This window comes from Macaca fascicularis, chromosome 10 (assembly GCF_037993035.2).
Source record: "Macaca fascicularis isolate 582-1 chromosome 10, T2T-MFA8v1.1".
NCBI lineage: Eukaryota > Metazoa > Chordata > Mammalia > Primates > Cercopithecidae > Macaca > Macaca fascicularis.
Genome location: NC_088384.1, coordinates 33,521,166 through 33,527,165, shown reverse-complemented (window position 1 = coordinate 33,527,165; position 6,000 = coordinate 33,521,166).

Below are 6,000 nucleotides of genomic sequence, written 5' to 3'. Positions count from 1 at the left end.
TGATGTGGTGGCACAAGCCTGTAGTCCCAGCTGCTTGAGAGGTTGAGCGGGAGGATCACATGAGCCCAGGAGGTCGAGGCAGCAACTGAGCCATGGTTGCACCATTGCACTCCAGCCCAGGTGACAGAGCAAGACCCTGTCTTAAAAAAAACAACAACAAAAAAATCAGCCAGCCACGGTGGCTCATATCTGTATTCCCAACACTTTGGGAGGCCAAGGTGGGTGGATCACCTGAGGTTAGGAGTTTGAGACCAGCCTGGTCAACATGGTGAAACCCCGTCTCTACTAAAATAAATGCAAAATTCAGCTGGGCATGGTGGTGTGTACCTGTAGTCCTGGTTGCTCGGGAGGCTGAGACAGGAGAATTGCTTGAACCCAAGAGGCAGAGGATGCAGTGAGCCGAGATGGCATCACTGCACTCCAGCCTGAGTGACAGCAAGACTCCATCTCCAAAAAAAAAAAAAAAAAAAAAAAAAATCAGGTAGAATTAGAAGGGAACTTCCTCAGCCTGATAAAGGGCATCTGTGAAAAGCACACAATTAAATATAATACTTAATGGTGAAAGACTGGATGCTTTCCTCCTGAAATCAGTATTCAGACAAAGATGCCTACTCTTAGCACTTCTATTCAACATTGTACTAAAGGTTTTGGCCACAGCAATTAGGCAAGAAAAAAAAGGCATCCAGGTAGGAAAAGAAGTAATACTGTCCCTATTCACAGATGACACGGTCTTGTATAAAGAAAATTCTAAAGAGTCTAGGAAAAAACTATTAGAACTAATAAATGAGTTCAGCAAGATTGCAGGATACAAAATCAATATACAAAAACGAATATATTTTTATACACTTGTAATGAACAATCTGGAAGTGAAATTTTAAAAACACTTCCTTAGCCAGGCGTGATGTGTGGACCTGCAGTCCCAGCTACTTGGGAGGCTGAAGTAGGAGGATTGCTGGAGTTCAGGAGTTCAAGACCAACCTGGGCAACATAGCAAGATTCCATCTTTTGAAAAAACCAAACACCTCCATTTACAATAGCCTCAAAAAGAATAAAATACTTGGGAATGAATTTTACAAAAGAACCATAAAACTTGTATTCTGGAAACTTCAAAACATTGTTGAAAGAAATGAAAGAAAATCTAACTAAATGGATAGATGTTTATGTTCATTGATTGGAAGACCTGATATTGTTAAGATAGCAATCTCCCTAGATTAATCTATAGATCATCACAACCCCTAGAACTGCAGTTGATTTCTTTCTAGAAATTGACCAATTGGCCGGGCGCGGTGGCTCAAGCTTGTAATCCCAGAACTTTGGGAGGCCGAGACGGGCGGATCACGAGGTCAGGAGATCGAGACCATCCTGGCTAACACGGTGAAACCCCGTCTCTACTAAAAAATACAAAAAACTAGCCGGGCGAGGTGGCGGGCGCCTGTAGTCCCAGCTACTCGGGAGGCTGAGGCAGGAGAATGGCGTAAACCCGGGAGGCGGAGGTTGCAGTGAGCTGAGATCCGGCCACTGCACTCCAGCCTGGGCGACAGAGCGAGATTCCGTCTCAAAAAAAAAAAAAAAAAAAAGAAATTGACAAATTGATCCTAAAATTTATAAGGAGACTCAGAGGCCCCAGAATAGCAAAAACCACCTTGAAAAGAACAATTAGATCGGAGGACTCACACTTTCTTATTTCAAAACTTTCTATAAAGTAACAGTAATCAAGACAGTGTGCCATAGACATATGTTTCAACAGAATACAACTGAGAGTCCAGAAACAACCCATTGTGTCTGTAGTCTTCTGATTTTCAACAAGGGTGCCAAGACCATTCAATGGGGTAAAAATAGTCTTTCAACAAATGATGCTGGGACATCTGGATTGCCACACGCAAAATAATGACGTTGAATTCTTCACATAACATACAAAACTTTACTCAAAATGGATCAGAGTATTCAATGTAAAACCTAACATTATAATTTTTTTTTTTTTTGAGATGGAGCCTCGCTCTGTTGCCCAGGGTGGAGGGCAGTGGGGCAATCTTGGCTCACTGCAACCTCCACCTCCTGAGCTCACGCCATTCTCCTGCCTCAGCCTCCCGAGTAGCTGGGACTACAGGCACCCTCCACCGTGCCTGGCTAATTTTTTGTATTTTTAGTAGAGACGGGGTTTCACCGTGTTAGCCAGGATGGTCTCCATCTCCTGACCTTGCGATCTGGCCGTCTCGGCCTCCCAAAGTGCTGGGATTACAGGCGTGAGCCACCGTGCCCGGCTGCTGTTTTTTTTTTTTTTTTTTTTTTTTTGAGACGGAGTCTCGCTCTGTCGCCCAAGCTGGAGTGCAGTGGCCGGATCTCAGCTCACTGCAAGCTCCGCCTCCCCGGTTCACGCCATTCTCCTGCCTCAGCCTCCCGAGTAGCTGGGACTACAGGCGCCCGCCACCTCGCCCGGCTAGTTTTTTGTATTTTTTAGTAGAGACGGGGTTTCTTTCTTTCTTTTTTTTTTTTTTGAGGCGGAGTCTTCACTCTGTCGCCCAGGCTGGAGTGCAGTGGCACCATCTCGGCTCACTGCAAGCTCCGCCTCCCGGGTTCGCGCCATTCTCCTGCCTCAGCCTCCCGAGTAGCTGGGACTACAGGCGCCCGCCACCGCGCCCGGCTAATTTTTTTTTTTTTTGTATTTTAGTAGAGACGGGGTTTCACCGTGTTAGCCAGGATGGTCTCGATCTCCTGACCTCGTGATCCGCCCGTCTCGGCCTCCCAAAGTGCTGGGATTACAGGCTTGAGCCACCGCGCCCGGCCTGTTTTTTTTTTTTTTTTTTTTTAAGTAAAATATGAGTCATCCTTTTTTTTTTTTTGAGAAAGAGTCTTGCTCTGTTGCCCAGGCTGGAATGCAATGGCATGGTCTCGGTGCACTGCAACCTCTGCCTCCCGGGTTCAAGTGATTCTCCTGCCTCAGCCCCCCAAGTAGCTGGGACTGTAGGTGTGCGCCACCATGCCTGGCTAATTTTTTGTATTTTTAGTATAGACAGGGTTTCACCATGTTGGCCAGGCTGGTCTCAACTCCTGATTTCAAGTAATCCACCCGTCTTGGCCTCCCAAAGTGCTGAGATTACAGGCGTGAGCCACTGTGCCTAGCCATAATCTTTTTTTTTTTTTTTTTTTCTGAGATGGAATCTTGCTCTGTCACCCAGGCTGGAGTCCAGTGGTGCAATCTCAGCTCACTGCAACCTCCACCTCCCAGGTTCAAGCGATTCTCCTGCCTCAGCCTCCTAAGTAGCTAGGACTATAGGCACCTGCCACTACGCTTGGCTTTTTTTTCTTCTTTTTTTGTATTTTCAGTAGAGGCAAGGTTTCACCATGTTGGCCAGGCTGGTCTCGAACTCCTGGTCTCAAGTGATCTGTCTGCCTTGGCCTCCTAAAAGTGCTGGGATTACAGGCGTGAGCCATTGTGCCTGTCCTGAGCCATCCTTCTCCTGAGGAAAACATACTCTATCTTGAGAAAAACCAACAGACCTAGGAATAGAGTACCTAGGTTATACAGCAAGTATATGTTTAATTCTATGAGGAACAATCACGCTGTTTATCAAAGTAACTATTCTTCCTACCAGCAATGCGTGTGAGTTCCAGTTGCTCCACATCCTCACTAATACTCATTATTGTCTTTTTAAAAAATGTAAGCCATTCTGATAGATATGTGTTGGTACTGTTCTTTTGCTGTACAGAAGCTTTTTGGTTTGTCTAATTTGTCTACTTTTTGTTGTATTTGCTTTTGAGTTCTTAGTCATAATTTTTTCTTTTTTTGAGACAATCTCGCACTGTCACCCAGGCTGAAGTGCAGTGACATGATCTCGGCTCACTACAACCTGTCTCCTGGGTTCAAGTGATTCTCATGCCTCAGCCTCCTGAGTAGCTGGAATTACAGGTGTGTGCCACCATGACTGGCTAATTTTTTTTTTTTTTTTTTTTTTTTTTGAGGCAGAGTTTCACTCTTGTTGCCCAGGCTGGAGTGCAGTGGTGCAATCTTGGCTCACTGCAACCTCCACCTCCTGGGTTCAAGTGATTCTCCTACCTCAGCCTCCCAAGTATCTGGGATTACAGGCATGCGCCACCACACCTGGCTAATTTTGTATTTTAGTAGAGAGGGGGTTTTACTATGTTGGTCAGCCTGGTCTCAAACTTCGACCTCAAGCGATCCACCCACCTTGGCCTTCCAAAGTGCTGGGAATACAAGTGTGAGCCACTGTGCCCAGCTGTAGTGATAAATTCTTTGCCTAGGTATTTTTGTATTCTTATACATCATGTCAAACTTTGCTTTGCAAAGTAATTAAGTCACTTGGAAACAGTGTGATCACTTTAGGTCTTGCTTTTATTTTTTGTTAGGTGGATCTGAAGCAGTGCTGCCTTAGTCTCCTTGGACTCTCAGCTCCATTTCCTCAGCTCAAGTAGTCCACTGGGCTCTACCTCAGTTCTGCCTTCTCTTGCTGTGGTCCAGAAATTCTCTCTGGATATCAGAAAACAAAGGACAGTAATCCCTGCCAAGATGGGATACAAACAAGGCGAGCCCCACGATTGCCCAAGCGTACTACCTGGGATATCTTTTTCTGTTTTTTCCTTTTTCTTTTTTTTCTTCAAGATGGGGTCTTCCTGTGTTGCCCAGGCTGGAATGCAGTGGCGTGATCATAGCTAATTGCAGCCTTGAACTCCTGGCCTCAAGTGGTCCTCCCACCTCAGCCTCCCACGTAGCTGGGTCTCCAAGCACATGCTACTGTGCCCAGCATGGTATTCAGTGTCTTGAAACCACCATTGCATGTATTTTGACTGGCTCCTTTGGTTGTTTCAGGTAGAAGGGTCAACCTGGTCCCTGTTACTCCATCTTGTCTGTAAGTTGAAGGCCTTGATGTTTTTCTGCTTATCTCTTCATCATCTCCAGTGGTGGTAGAGTCACTCACGACTGCCATTTCCTTCAAGGGAGGAAACGTGCCAAGACTTTGCCCACACAATCCCAATTTGTCCTCATAACGATGCAGATTTTCTTTTTTTTTTTTTTGGAACAGAGTCTTGCTCTGTTGCCCAGGCTGGAGTGCAGTGGCGCGATCTCGGCTCACTGCAACCTCTGCCTCCCGGGTTCAAGCAATTCTCCTGCCTCAGCCTCCCGAGTAGCTGGGATTACATGTGTGTGCCATCACGTCTGGCTAATTTTTGTATTTTTAGTAGAGACGGAGGTTTCACCATATTGGCCAGGCTGGCTCGAATTCCTGACCTCGTGAGATTAGAGGTGTGAGCCACTGTGCCCAACCCCAGTGCAGATTTTTTTAGTCTCAATCTCTGTTTGACAGCTAAAAAACTGAGGCCCAGACAGGCCTGTTGGCATATATTGCTTCCTGGAGCTCCACAAAGCTCTCAGTGTCTTGCTGCATAGTTGCTAGGGGAGCTGCCTGACCTGCACAGCAAGTCTCTGGCTCTTCATTCCTTAAGGAAAAGTCCTGCGTGCAGCCTGGCTTTTTATGTATACACACACACACACACACACTATGCTGGCTTTATTTGGCATGCACATGTGCCTGGGTCTCATCCAGTCACTTGACATCCGAGTGAGACATGGAGTAGAATGGCTGCTAGGCCAGAGATCAGTGGTCAGTTACCCAGGCCTCTGATTCCAAGTCCAAGGCTCCTTCCCCAGACTCAGACCCACACACTAGGTGGTGGTGATAAAGATCAGGACCCAGGAGTGGGTGGTACTCAGTCCTCACTGTGCTTAAAGATTCTGTGATTCTATCTCTTCTCCTGTAGATCATTTGGATCACTTTCTAATAAAATTCTAACTTTCCTGATAATTCTCCAATATGTCCAAGACTGTAAATACTGATTTCCTTTCATGAAATTGTCCAAACAGCTGCAACCCTTGGTGCACAGTATGATCTGAACCTGGGACACAGCAAGACCAGAACCATGAACCATGATGCCTTGCTTGGGAGATGACATGTGCAAGGTAACCTGTGGTGCTGTGTGACCACA